The 14348-nt window shown below is 39.9% G+C and overlaps 1 pseudogene; it reads left to right on the top strand.

The window, feature by feature from the left end:
• The first annotated feature begins 2066 nt into the window (after window positions 1-2066).
• On the top strand, window positions 2067-7247 carry LOC118605528 (annotated as a pseudogene).
• The last annotated feature ends 7101 nt before the right edge of the window (window positions 7248-14348 follow it).

Below are 14348 nucleotides of genomic sequence, written 5' to 3'. Positions count from 1 at the left end.
CCATTTCTGAATTACCTGAGTGGGCCCAGTTTTCTATTGGTGTATTGATCTTTTACTTACTGGGTTCTAAGATTTCCTTGTATATCTTTGTTTTTCAGATATAATGTTTTCCTCTACTTGTTTTGCTTGTGGCATTTTTTGGCTGCATAGATTTTTTTTTTGTGGTCAAATATGTAATATATTCATCTCTATTTTTATAGACTGTTGATTATTTCATTTTGAGCAATTAAAAATTTAATCTTTAATTTTTGGCATTTATTTGAGAGTATAAAAGAAATCCAAGTGTGGTCAGTTTGGTCCATACCACTATTGGCTAAATATCTCTTTACCCCTTGATTTGAAATAGCACCTTTACTGAGTACTAAATTTCTGTTTTTGCTTAGGTGTGTTTCTGGGCTTTCTGATTGATTCTGGTGAGCTGTCTATTTATATTGACATTATGGAACCATGATCTTTAGTTTCTGTAGCTCTTTTTTATATTTAACTATACGGTTAGGAATGTCTGCCCACCTCTTATTACTTGCCAATTTCAGAAGTATCTTAGATAGTTTTAAACATTTGTAGGTCTGGATTGGCTTCAGAATCCTTTTGATAAGTTCATCCCCCAAAAAGATCCTTTTGGGATCTTCATTAGAATGGTGTTTAAATGAAATCGAATTTGAGAAAATTAGTATCTTTAAAAATTGACTCTCTCCATCCAGGATGATGCTGTATCTCTATGTATACAAGTGCTTTTTTCATACATAGTTTTATGCAGTTTCAGGTTTCCCTGTTTCTTCAATATTTATTGAAAACTTATTATATCCTGGGCATTGTTCTAGGTTCTTGGGATAAAGCAGTGAACAAAGCAAAATCCCTCATCTTGGGAAGCCTACATTCCAGAAAGCGGAGAAAGACAATAAACAAATATGTTGGTAATATGTCAGGTGATGATGAGTACCATACCAATCAAAAACAAGGGAGGAAACAGTGAGTGGCGGCAGATGGGAGCTATGGTCTTTAAGGTGGCCAGTGAAGGCCTCTCTGATATGGTGATTTGAGTAGAGGCCCATGAAAGAAAGTGAGTGAGTAGGGCAGATAAATTGAGGAAGAACATTTCAGGCAGAGGAAATAAAAAGTGCAAAAGCCCTGAGACTGGAGACTATATACCATGCAGGAGGAACAGCAAAGAGGCTAAAGGATGTTAGTTTTTCTATAGCAGAGTCGTTTAAAAAAAAAAAAAAAAAAAAGAGTGGAAATATCGAGGCCAAAGAGGGGACAAGCAGGCAAATCTTACAGAGCCTTACAGGCAGTGAGGAGGACTTAAAATTTTTGCTCATAGTAAGGCGGGAGTCATTGGAGAACTTTGAGGAGAGGATTAACATGATCTAACCTATATTTTAGAAGGATTACTCTGCCTGCTGCATGGAGAATAGCTGGGGCACAAGAGTGGGAGATTTGATCTGCCTTTACGGTTTTGAGACCAGTTGAGATGCTATTGAAACAATCTGTGTAAGAGCGGATGGTGGCTTGGACCAAGGCAGTATCCATAGTGGCGGTAGTAAGGAATCATCAGAATCTGGATGTATTTTTAAGGTAGAGCCAATAAATATGCTGAGGAGATGGATAACTGATGTGAGAGAATGACTGGAGTCTAAGATGACTCAAGGGCAACTGATAGAATGGGGTGGTCATCAATTGAGATAAGGGAGGCCTTAGGAGAAATGGGTGTTCAGGAGGGGTGAATTTTGTTTGGGACATGTTTAGTTTGAGATGTCTACTAATCATTCAGGGGACATGCTAAGTAGGCCATTGGATATAAGAGTGTAAATTAAAAAGAAGAGGTGAAGTGTTTTCTATTTTAATAGCTATTGTGTCCAGTTATACTTTCTAACTGGTTACTACTGATGTATGGGTACAATGATTAGCTTCTGCTGTGTAACCAACTAGCAACTCCTCAATGGTATGCAACAATAATCAATAATTATTACCAATACAGAGTTTCCTGGCCTTTTTGCACTACCCAGAGAGGGGTCCATATGGCATTGTTCTAGGTTCCCGACGTAACTTAAAGGGAAACTTTTACGATGTCCAGTGCGCTCGATGTCTAGTTGATGAAAGAGGAGGATGTCCTCAAATTCCTTGCACCAAAAACGTACTTAGGTAGCACCAACTTTGATTTCCAAATGAAGCAGTACACCTACAAAAAGAAAAGTGATGGCATCTACATCAGAAATCTGGACAGAACTGGGAGAAGCTTCAGGGAGCTCGCGCCATTACTGCTGCTGAAAAACCAGCTGGTGTCAGCGTCATACCCTCCAGGAATACCAGCCAGAGGGCTGTGCTGAAGTTTGCTGCTGCCACTGGAGCCACTGCTATTGCTGGCGGCTTCACTCCTGGAACCTTCACTAACCAGGTACAGGAAGCCTTCCGGGAGCTGCGAAGTCTGGTGTTTCCTGATCTCAGCTGACCACTGGCCTCGCACAGAGGCATCTTGTGTTAACATGCCTCCCATTGCTCTGTGTAACACACTCTCTGTGCCACGTGGACATTACCATCCTATGCAACGTGGGAGCTCAGTCCAATGTGTTGGATGCCGGCGCAGGCAGCTCCGCGCATGCGTGGCACTTTCTCTCGTGAGCACCTGTGGGAGATCAGGCCTGATCTCTGCTTCCACAGAGACCCTGAAGACATGGAAAAGGAAGAGCAGGCCGCTGCAGAAAAGGCATTGACCCACGAGGAATTTCAGAGTGGATGGACAGCTTCAAGCCCCCTCATTTTTTTTATTTTTTATCAATGACTATTTTAATTTTAATTTACTGCTACTCAGCCTGAGGTCGCCAGCCGGTCTGAAGGCATGAATGCCGCGTGCAGCTCTTCTGTGGTTTCCCCCACTGAAGACTCAATAACTCAGCCAACACTGAGGACTGGTCCACAGTTGAAGGGTAGGAACAACCACTGAGTGGTCTTAAGCTGTTCTTCCACAGACCCTTAAACAGAAAATGGAAATTGGGCTGAAGGAAAATAAGCAGTTTCTTTTAAAAAAAAAATATATATTTTTTTGCTGAGTGAACTAAGTTCTGATAGAACTTGTTCGTAGAATCTGGGTCTGATGACTATTGGAGGTTAATTCTTGGGCATTTTCTGTTTAAGAGAAACAGGCTTCATAAGAAGTCTTTGTAGCATAGTGGTTATGAGTGTAGACTCGGGGTAGAGTTGCTGCTACTTACAGCTCTGTGACCTTGTGCAAGTGACTTCTCTGTGCTTCCGTTTCCTTATCTGTAAAGCAGGATAATCACATAATCTATATTACAGGGCTGTTGTGGGGAATAAATAAATTAGTACATAGTAAGCCCCTAGAACAGTGTCTGGCAAAATGAGTACCATGGTAGTAGTTGATATTAATATTTAAAGATGAGAAACTGAAGCTTTAAAAGTTAAATAACTTGCCCAGGATCATACAGCCATTACATAAGGAGCTGTTTTCTTTTGAACACAGCCTCATAGATTTTGATATGTAGTTTGCTCATTTTTATGTCTGTAACTTCAGTCTTAGTTTCTTCTTTGATGAAGTTCCTGTTGTTTTTTCTCTGTAGAAAACCTTTTTGTTTCTTACTATCTGCATGACCTTCATCCTTGAAACTCAGGAATTTCATTAAAATTTGTCTAATTGTGGCCAGTTTTTTTATTCCTGACCAGCCGATAGCCCTTTTCATTTTAAGATTATAATCTTTCCCCAGTAAAAATCTTTGGTACTAGTTCTTTGATTCCAATATTCTTTATTCTCCTTCTATAATTCCTATTGTACATATTTTGAAATCTCTTGAACCTATTTTTTTTGCCTTTGCTTTTCCCTTAAATTTCTTGTTGTTTTTATTTCTGATTTCCAGGGGGACTTTTAATTTTCAATTCAATTATTTGCAAAATCCAATCTGTTGTTTAACTGCATCTACTAAAGTTTTTTTTTTTATCAAAAACTATTTTAATTTTGTTGTTTAAAGTTCAATATGTATTCCAAAATGTATTAACAAGCTCATAAAGCCCACCTTGCACCATTTTTATAAAAATGAGGGGGAAAGATGCTAAACAAATGACAAAGCCACATAAAATGCCTTTTAAATTTTCTACTTAAATTAAATTAATTAGAAATTCCACTAAAACTTTCATTTTCACAAAAGTTCTCCCCTAGATACAGCTATTCAGCTTTACTTTCTCCAAAATCTGACACCCATTGTTAGGCCCCAAAACCAGATTATGGTTTTGGCCTACTCTTCCCAAACTTTACCTCAGCATCTTTCCATTTTCTTTCTTTATCTTTAATAAAGTTTTATTTAGAACAGTTTAAGATTTATAAAATGATTGTGAGTAGTACAGAAACTTCTCATATACCTCACATCTAGCTTCCCCTATTATTAAGATCTTATGTTTGTTACAACATATATATAGTACATTTGTTACAATTAATAAACCAGTCTTGGTACCTTATTAATTAAAGTCCTGAGCTTATTCAGATTTCCTTAGTTTTTATTTATTGTCCTTATTCTGTCCCAAGATCCCATTCAGGACACTCTGTTACATTTAGTCATTATGTCTCTTTAGGCTCCTCTTGACTGTGATAATTTCCGAGACTTTCCTTGTTTTTGGTGACCTTGACACTTTTGAGGAGTACTGGTCAGGTATTTTGCAGAATGTTTCTCAACTGGGATTTGCCTGATGTTTTTCTCGTGATTAGATTGATATTATGTGTTATGGGAGAAAGATCACAGAAGTGAAGTACTGTTTTCATCATGAAATATCAAAGGTACATATAGCACCATGACTTATCCCTGTTGTTATTGACCTTGATCATCTGGCTGAGGTTGTATTTGTCAGGTGTCTCCATGTTAATGTTCCTCTTTCCACCCCCTTCCCATATTGTGCTCTTTGGCTGGAAGTCACCATGCCCACACATAAGGAGTGGAGAGTTGTGTTCCACTTCCTTGAGTGCTGAGTGTCTACGTAAATTATTTGAGATTCGTCTGCATGGGGATTTCTCTCCTCATTTATTTATTCAATTATTTATAACAATATAAACTCACGGATATTTATTTTACACTTCGAGTTACAATCCAATATGGCTTTATTTATTCTGTTGCTCAAATTGTTCCAGCTTTGGCTATTTGGGAGTTGTTTCAATCATCTCCTGTGTCCCTCTTAACCCCATCTTTGTGGCTTGTTTTTGTTTCTAGTTTTGTTTGTTTGTTCGTTTGTTTGTTTTTGAGCGTTGTATTACTTTCTGGCATTCTAAGATGCTACAGTCTCATCTTGTCTATTTCCTATGCCAGTCCTAAAATCAGCCTTTCTCCAAAGTGTGCAGATTCCTTTTAATGGAGAATGGCATTGGAAGGCAAGATGAAAGCTAGCCGTGCTTATTGCTACTGGAGTTCTTTCTTTCTTTTTTTTTTTTTTTTTCCAATTGTGCAATTATATTTTTTATCTTCGGGAATTGCTCCCTTCCATAACAGCCTGCTCTTACTTTATCAATGCAATGTAAGAATAAAAATTATAAAAATATATATACATGGGAAACAGGGGAGAGAGAAGCTCTTTTATTAAGTGCTTTTTCACTCAAGGTTATTAGCTCTGAATGTTCCGTTTAAACTGCTGAGTATTTTTATATACCTGGTAATTTTTTGCTCTGTTGATGCATATGAATAGTTGTTCAGAAAGATAATCAGGATGGTAGCTAAGATGGGTCCCAACGGGAACTGCATAAGTCAATCTAATTTCCTTCTGTTCTTAACCAAAGCAGAAGACAAATTTAGATGTAAACTTTTTCAGTAGTTTCTTCAGCACGGGGATGTTGAGAGCTACTTGGGTGAATTTCACCTTAGCTCGGTTGTAGTCTCCATCTTAAAGGGAACAGGGCCCTACAAATCAGTGATTTAGAATTGTAGTAGTATCTACTTCTTATGCACCCACTTAGATATGCTAACTCTATCTACTTGGTCTTAAATTCAACTATTGGCCTCTGCCTCAGTTTCCATCTCTCTATCCTAGCCCCTTGCATGGAATGCATCAAAATGACTCTCTCCATAGTTCCTGACTCAGGTTTTCTTCCTACAATCATGACAAACCCCACTCTTCCTCCATGGCTAGTGATAGGTCCTAGGAACCTAGCCCAGCTTAGAGGCCAGGTTTCTCACTGCCTCCTCTCCAGCACACTAGATTATTTAAACATCCAAAGTCACCCAGCTAGTGAGAGGCAGAGCCAGGATTCAAATTATTCTTTTTATTATTTTATTCTACCTCCCAGGTTGACCATTAAAGTAAACCGATAATTCAAACTCTGAACTCAAACACTGTTCACGGATTATTATTTTTATAGTCTAGATAATATGAATTGGATTAAATAGATAAAATGGAATAGAGATAATAATGTGCATAGTGTAAAGCTCAGGGTAGCAGGGTAGACACCAGGAACTCAGAGCGATTGTGGAGAGAGGCAGCGGGACACAGATACCTGGCACATCCCGAGGGATTAGTTCACTGTTTCTTTTGGTGGAAAAGGAGGCCCCACCACTGGTTAGAACACCTGGGACACGAAGCGTAGGACCCAGCAGAGGTCTCACCCACAAAACCATGTGCTTTCATTACTATCTGCCTAAAAGAATGAAAGACTAATGTGTTTTCCAAGTTGATTTTAGAAAAAGATAAGCAAAGAAAGCAACAGTCATGATGCTTCATAAGAGGCAGCCTGGAGGATCCTGTGGAGTACCTCTCACAGTTCTCAGTAACAGTGGGGATCTCCACATGGCCAGGGTTCATCACTGCCATCATCCCGGCAGGGTTTCAGTTTGGCTCAAAGAGCGCAGCATTTGCCGAGTAGAGCATCATCCTAATTAAAAATGGTGACGTGGTTTTATGAAGTTTTGTTACCAATGGTCCTTTTATGTAAGGTATTGTTTTATTCATTTCAGCGTGTCCTCACATCCTTCCAAGGAAGAACTCAGGGTCTGAGTCGGGGTCAGGGTCAGCATCAGAATCAGAATCAGAATGTGGGCGAGGATCCTTTCACAGGCTTGCCATCATGGGAACATTTGATTCCATCGAGCGTTCCCTTCCTCTGGAAAGTGTATTTAAATATTTGCTCCTCTTGTGGTCCCAGTGATACCACCTATGCCCTTAACTTTATTCCGATCACAGGCACTACCTCTCAGTGTGCCTTGCTGGCTCTGTCCACCCCGTCCAGCCTCTCCATTACTGGATTGCCCCAGTACCCATTCTGAGCACTCAGCTTTGTCTATCATGAATTAGATGTTCTTATTCAGTGCTGGCTTTTCCCCATCCACATGCTGATGACTCCCAAATCGTATCTCTAGAACTGACAACTTGACCGAGCTGTGAACTCATAAGTGTATTTAAATATTGAAATATGTCCGGATTTTGTTTCCCTTATGAATAATCATAATGAATAATAATCATTATAAATAATCACCATTTCCCACACTCCCTTGGCCATTAAGGTGTAGCAATGAGATTGGAAGGAATTTTATATCTTCAATATACTAAGATTCAATATATAAAGAGAAGATTGCCCCTTTGATGCTGTTGGCTGGGCTGTGATAGTTGCTGCCCCAGGCCAGGAGAAGAATAAACCAGAAAGAATGAAAGTTGGAAGCCCATCTCTTTTGGTACCAGGAGATTCTAGGGGAAAGAAGGTGGGGCAGAAGAACCAGAGGGAGACATGTGGTGCTCTCTATCTCCTCTGAACTTCTGCCCAGGCACGGGAAGTGTGGTATAGCTCTTGAGGGCAACGCTGAGAGATTTTGCCCAATTTACTTTGGAGCATCTGAGAGGAGATCATCACCCAGCTGGCTCTTATGCCAACCTAGGTGATGGAGGGTAGATGGTGGACATATCAGAGTGAAATTAGTGGTGAAGATGGGACTCAGAAATTCCCACATCTTCTCAAAGTGTCTGTGGACCAAGGCTGGTTAGAGAGCTAATAAACATCCACAGGACCAAGGTGGGTCTTTGGGCCAGGAGCTTGATGAAGAATATGGTAGATACCCCCAGGGGTACAAGGCCAGCTGAAATGAGGCTAAGTTTGCCAGGGAGTCCCAGAACCTGCACTGAACTCTCACGAAGCCACATTGGCTACTAGCTTTAGTGGTGAACACCAACAGGGAAAGCAGTGACCAGGGACATGTGATTGGGTGCATTGCTCTAGAGTGCCCAGGCATTAGCTGACACTAAAAGGTATGTGGACTCTCCCAGGCATTGCTGGGGGTACACCTTGGGCTCCCACCATTTTGGGGGAGAGATGAATAGTGAGTGGGATTTTCTGAGCAATTGAACATGTTTAAATTCTTCCTTTAGATGCAGAAAAGCAGACTGGACTGACTTTAGTTCCCTCCATCCACCTGCCCGCATAACCCAGTGGGTCAGGAATCACAAGGAAGATCCAAGAAGAGGCTATAATTTCTTTGCACTTATACTTAATGGCATTGTAAATTTCCTCAACATATAAATCTGACTGTTTGACATTTAACACATATCTTAGACTAAACCTAGACAAACTGAATTTTTGACTCTTCTTCTTAAAAAAAAAAAAACAAAACAAAACCTGGTCAGCTCCCAACTTTCTCTGCCTCAGTCAGCTACAGCACCATAACCCATGGGTTTAAGGGTCATCATTGATTTCTCTTTTCCCCTCATCCCTTATTCACATCTAATCCATCAGTAAGTCCTGTCAGCTCTACCTCCAGATATATCCTGAACCCACTTCTCTTTCTCTCCACCATAACTATTATCCTTGCAAAGGTTGTTGCAATATCCTCCCCATCTCTTCACACTCCTGAGACTGCTTCCTGCCCATATGATGCATTGTATATGATAGAAAAATATACCCCTTTTTAGGCAAATGCAGCCCCATGCTGGACAAAGGGCTCTGTGAATAGCGCAAAGGCTGAATTTCAACCCGCACTCACCCATTCCACCTGGCACCCGTGCATAGGATCCTACCCACAAAAACATAGCCTTCCTCACTCTATGCTTCTATGATTCATTGTCCACCAGTAGCCAGAGTGACATTTTTAAAACATGAATCACATCTCACTGCCCTGCCTGATGACCCTCGATGTCTTGCCCAAACCCTTGGAACAAAGATTCAGCTTCCCAGCAGGGCCTGTGGTGCCCTGTGTGCTAGGACCTCTGCTTCCTTTTCCAGCCTCAGCATGCTCCCGCACAGGCGCCTTCTTTTCCTCCCACACGCCAGTCCATTCTTTCTGCTCTTGCTATTCTCTGACACTGGAAAATGCAGGCTGGCTCCTTCTTGCCGTCCAGCCAGCTTTGGGCTCAAATGTCACCTCAGTAAGGATTTTCCTGAATGACCTTATTCATATTGCCTTCCTCCCACATCCTCTATCATATTACCTTTTTGTTTTCTTGATAGCATCTTTCAACCTTTAAAATCATCTTTTTTCATTTGTTTGTTCCTTGTCTCCTCTCTCTCACACAAGAATGACGGTTCCAAAAGCAGGGACCATTTCTGTCCTCCGTTTCCAGAGTCTCGAACAGTGAATGGCACATATTTGTTGAATGAACACTTGAATTAAAGAATCAATGGTGAAAATTGCATGTGGTGCTATTGTAGGCATTTCATAAAAAGATTGCAAATTGCCGACCGGAAAAGCCAAGACTTTATTATTCCTCCAAGAGATGGTGACGTGGTCCTAGAGCCATACAGATGAAAGAATAAACACACACACACACACACACACACACACACACACACACACACAAATTAACAATATTTTAGATGGTGAACCATGCACTCGTTATAAATTTTTCAGTAATAAGTGACATGGTGAGTTGATGGCAGTGCCATCAGTGAATCTTAACATTTTTTAAATGTTTCAAAAGTTCAAAAATAGTTACTATGATGTACACTGCTTGAAATATAAAACTGTTGATGGAAACCATCTATAACTAAAAGTATGAGTTAGGCTGAAGATTTCTTACCTAAAGAAAACTTTATTTAATAAGTAATTTGCATAGTATAGTCTGTTTTGCTAATTTGATAAGGGCGATTGTGAAACATCTCCCCCTTTTCTTTTAATAATGTCTAAATTTTAACTAAATGTCGCATGGTAAAAGATGCCCTTTGATTGTGTGATTATGATACTAAGGAATCTTATGGGGTGTTGCCTTTCGTTACTGAATTTAAAACTAGAAAAGAACAAGTTGTAAAGTGGTTGAGTACCTTTACATACCAAGGCAAAGCAAATTCTCTTGATGACCATCTTATTTTCTGACTCTGAAATTTTTTTTTACTCCGTTTGTGGTTTAAAGATTCTGATCACAAAGAATGATATAACATACACAAAACAATAATTCAAATAGAATAATCTTAACATCTATTCATCATCAAGTGTTCAGGTTTTCTAAAACATCATTCATTGTGTTACCAAATCCAGGAACTGCCCACTTTCACACAGTTTGCTCTAATAGTCAGCCCTTGTAAATGAATATTACTGATCATGACTGAGCCCTGTTGTAAACAGTTCACGGAACCAGAACAGTTATCAAGTGTCATTATCTTCGGTTACCTCATTTGCTCCTAATGTTCAGTCTTCCTAAGAGAGGCTTGTGGTCTGAGGCTCTGAGTTGAGGTTTCTGTTCTCATAGTTTCTTCTGTTCGATTTAAGGAAAGCGGTAGCATAGTAGACTAGGTTTCATGGACATATTTTCAGATCACTATAAAACACTAGTTATTAATAGAAACTCTATTGAACAGTAGAAAAACAATTAATTTTTACTTGAAACCTACTGTTCTTTCCTTCCTTCCTTCCTTCCTTCCTTCCTTCTTTCCTTCCTTCCTTTCTTCCTTCCTTCCATGTCTATTGAGTTTCAACTATTAATGAAGCAACTTCATATAAACACATTTCTGAAAGACCCCATTGCTGTACCTAGAACGCATTGCTGTACCTGGTAGATGCTCTGTTGGGAAAGAGAGGGAGAGAGAGAGACAGAGAGACAGACAGACAGACAGACAGAAAGAGAGAGAGACAGAAAGAGAGAGAGAAGGAGGAGGAGGAGGAGGATTAGATACACAGTTTCTACTTTTTATCATGACATGATTAAATCTTTTATTTGGACTTTCCTATACACATATCAATTAGTATAAACTTTCATTATAATGCAGAATCCTTAATAAATAGTCATCCTTATGCTTAAATGAATGAATTTTGCCATGATACAAGATGGTATGTAAAAAGCCCTGTACCAGCATTTAGAAAATGTTGAATAATTCACAAGGTAGGGTATATAAAGCTCGGTGTAGCAGAAAATGCATTGGAATGGAAATCAGTAGATCTAATTTGAAGTCCAAATTTTGTCCCCAAGTGTTACATAATCTTGAGTCAGTCATTCCTTCCATATGAGCCTCACTTTCTTCATTTGAAAAATTAAGGGATGTATTTTTCAAGATTGTTTTAATCAAAAATAATAAATCTAGCTAAAGCTAGTTTAGGCAAATAAGGAAAATTTTTGATTCAAACATCTTCAGTCATGCCTAGATCCAAGAGTCAGACAGCATCACAGGAACACTGTCTTTCTCTCAGCTCTGGTTATCTCCATGCCAGCCTTCCCTCTCCTAAAGATGAGCTTCCACTGTGGGCCCAAAGGAAGTAGCCTCTGTAACTTCAAGCTTGCATCATCTTAGCTTATTACCTCCAGAGCAAAGAACTTCTGTTTCCCAAAATCTGTATACCAATCCGAGGGAATAACTTAGATTGGGTCTGCTTTGGTCACATGGGTATCCCGCGGACCTATTTCTGTTGCTTGGGGAGTAGGTACTTATCATTGGTCAAGTACAGATCACATGTCTAACACTGAAACTGGTTTTGGGAAGAGATCATCTTGGTTCCTGCCCTGGTGTCCATTGTCTGGCTACAGAAAGGAGCTAGAAAGACTTGGGATAACACAAGTGTGCTCTCAGCCTTTCCTCGTGATCTGTTTCTCCCAGCCTCTGCTGGATAAGGGGACACTGAACCAGAGAGGCATTTTAACTTAAAGCAAAATGATTGCCTATTTGCTGTGCTCATCTATCTGCCCTGTCCAAGCGGATGATAGTAAGTTTGGTTTCTTACTAGGGGAGTTCCTCTGTCCCAAAGAGATGAAGTGTTTGCCCAAAGCGAAATGGCTAAATTGTGACAACAGCTGTCCCCAACCCGTGTCCTCTCCACACCGTTGTGCTTTTTCTTTGGTCAAGCTGATGATACTGATTTACCACTTGGTGCCTGTGGTCATAAGGCTACTCTAGTTTAGAGGCTGATAACAAGTCAGCTCCTCCTGGGCTCAACTTAAAAATCTCATTAGTTTATATGATTTGTATTCCTAGAACATGGGCAGTTTTAGAGCATCCTGGTTGACAAGCTCAGTCAGATATCACTGCTTCGGACTAAGAGGATGTGCAGAATGACTATGCTGAGTGACAGGACCTTTTGCAGGAGATGAGGCCCAGTCATTTCCAAGCACACACAAAGAAGGAAGACATGGAATGTGCACTGAGGAGCTCACAGGACAGCCTGTAACTTCTGAGAAACTCAATTTCCTCACCTATAAAATGAGAGAGTTAGACTAAATGACTTCTGAGGTACTCTAGAAGTCTGTGAATATACAATTGAAGACCTGTCACAGTTTCTTTTAGGCCCATGGGGCAGAGTTTATTTTAATGAGTGCAGCACTTACGTGCTAGAGATGCTTGAGATGTAGGGGTTGTGAGAGTCTGTCTTACTCAACTTTATCTCCAGAGTGCTAGCAGTCAGAGTCCTGCCCCCTAGAACACAGAGGCTGGACTGGCTTATTGATTCCTGAAACTTAACTACTTTTACTTCATTTGTTATGCTTCTGGCTTTGATCTCTTCTAAAGGACATGTAACAATCATGGAAGAGGCGGCTTGTTTAAGCTGTAATTAGAGGCTTTCCCATGTTGATGGGAAAAAGAAGGAGGGTTCTGGGCATTTGAAAAAGGAATTTAAGGTGCTAAGGCACATGCCATTTGGAGACGAGGGCACCAAAGCCACGCTCTACATATTTGATAACTTTGTAGGAGCTCAGTCTCAGAAGAAACACTTATCTTTACATTATAAGTGTGGTCAACACAGAGCACACATGTCACACTTTGACCTCAGGAAAACACTTTTGGTTAACCGCCAAAAGTGAGCCCCACTTGCTCAGAGCCTTCCCTGAGTAATCTATTCAACCATGACATGCCGAGCAGACAGGAAGAACCAAGTGAAGTTAACTGAGGTAACTGACTGGCCCAAGGTCACCAGGACACTCTGTTGACAGTCTTCAAGTCATTTCACTTTTTTATGCTAATAAGCCAGGCAATAATAACTTTCTAAGGTTTAAATGGCATATCGTAAATGTCAAACTGCTACTTGGGCTTGTCTTGCATTTTCTGTTTCAATACATAGGTGTCAAAAACCATTGAGATCTTGAATCCATTAAACCTTCTACTGCTAACTGATGTATAATAATGATGTATAACTACATATAATTATTGTACTCATTTTTTAAAACGTATTTTAAGATGTTCAAATGAAAGATATTATTTAACACTTAATTTCTGAGAAATATAAAATGTATAATGATTATATGCTGTCTTTAGCCTAAAACAAGAGAATTCTATCTGTAATTCTGTATTGGTACTTGTGCTGCTTTTCCTGGAGTAGGGGTGGGAGAGTGGTAGTGACAAGTTGTACCAACCTATCTATAGTCTTGTTCTAGCATTCTATGTCTGTCTGTCTGTCTGTCTGTCTGTCTATCTGTCTATCTATCTATCTATCTATCTATCTATCTATCTATCTATCATCTATCTGTTGTTCTATGTATCTTTTGTCTATTGGCACCATTTTATGACGTGACAAGATGTTCATTGACTCATTCCCTCTACAATTATGCATTGAGTATTCACTCTTTGCTGGGCACTAAGTAATGAGGATATAACTGAACAAAACAGACTAATATTCCTGTCTGTCTGGAGCTTAAGTTCTAGAGGGAGCAATAGATAAGCAAAACATATAGTATATTATATAGTGGTTAGTACTAAGGAGAAAATAAAGAAAGTAGTATTTGAGTAAAGCCCTGAGGGAGAATAGGGAGTAAGCCTTGTAGACAGCTATAGAAAATGCATTATAGGTAGAGGGGAAAGTGAATACAAAGGCTCTAAAGCAGAGGTGTACCCAGAGGGTTTGAGGAACAGGGAGGAGGATGTCCTTGTGATGAGAGTAGAGGGAGGGAGTAGGAAATGAAGTCAAAGAAATGATGTGGGGAAAAGAAAGATTCCGCGGCGGGGGTGGGAGGGGCAGTTTCATAGG

The sequence above is a fragment of the Rousettus aegyptiacus genome, unplaced genomic scaffold, assembly GCF_014176215.1.
Source record: "Rousettus aegyptiacus isolate mRouAeg1 unplaced genomic scaffold, mRouAeg1.p scaffold_m13_p_7, whole genome shotgun sequence".
NCBI classification, from domain to species: domain Eukaryota; kingdom Metazoa; phylum Chordata; class Mammalia; order Chiroptera; family Pteropodidae; genus Rousettus; species Rousettus aegyptiacus.
This window is presented reverse-complemented; position numbering and strand designations above follow the sequence as displayed.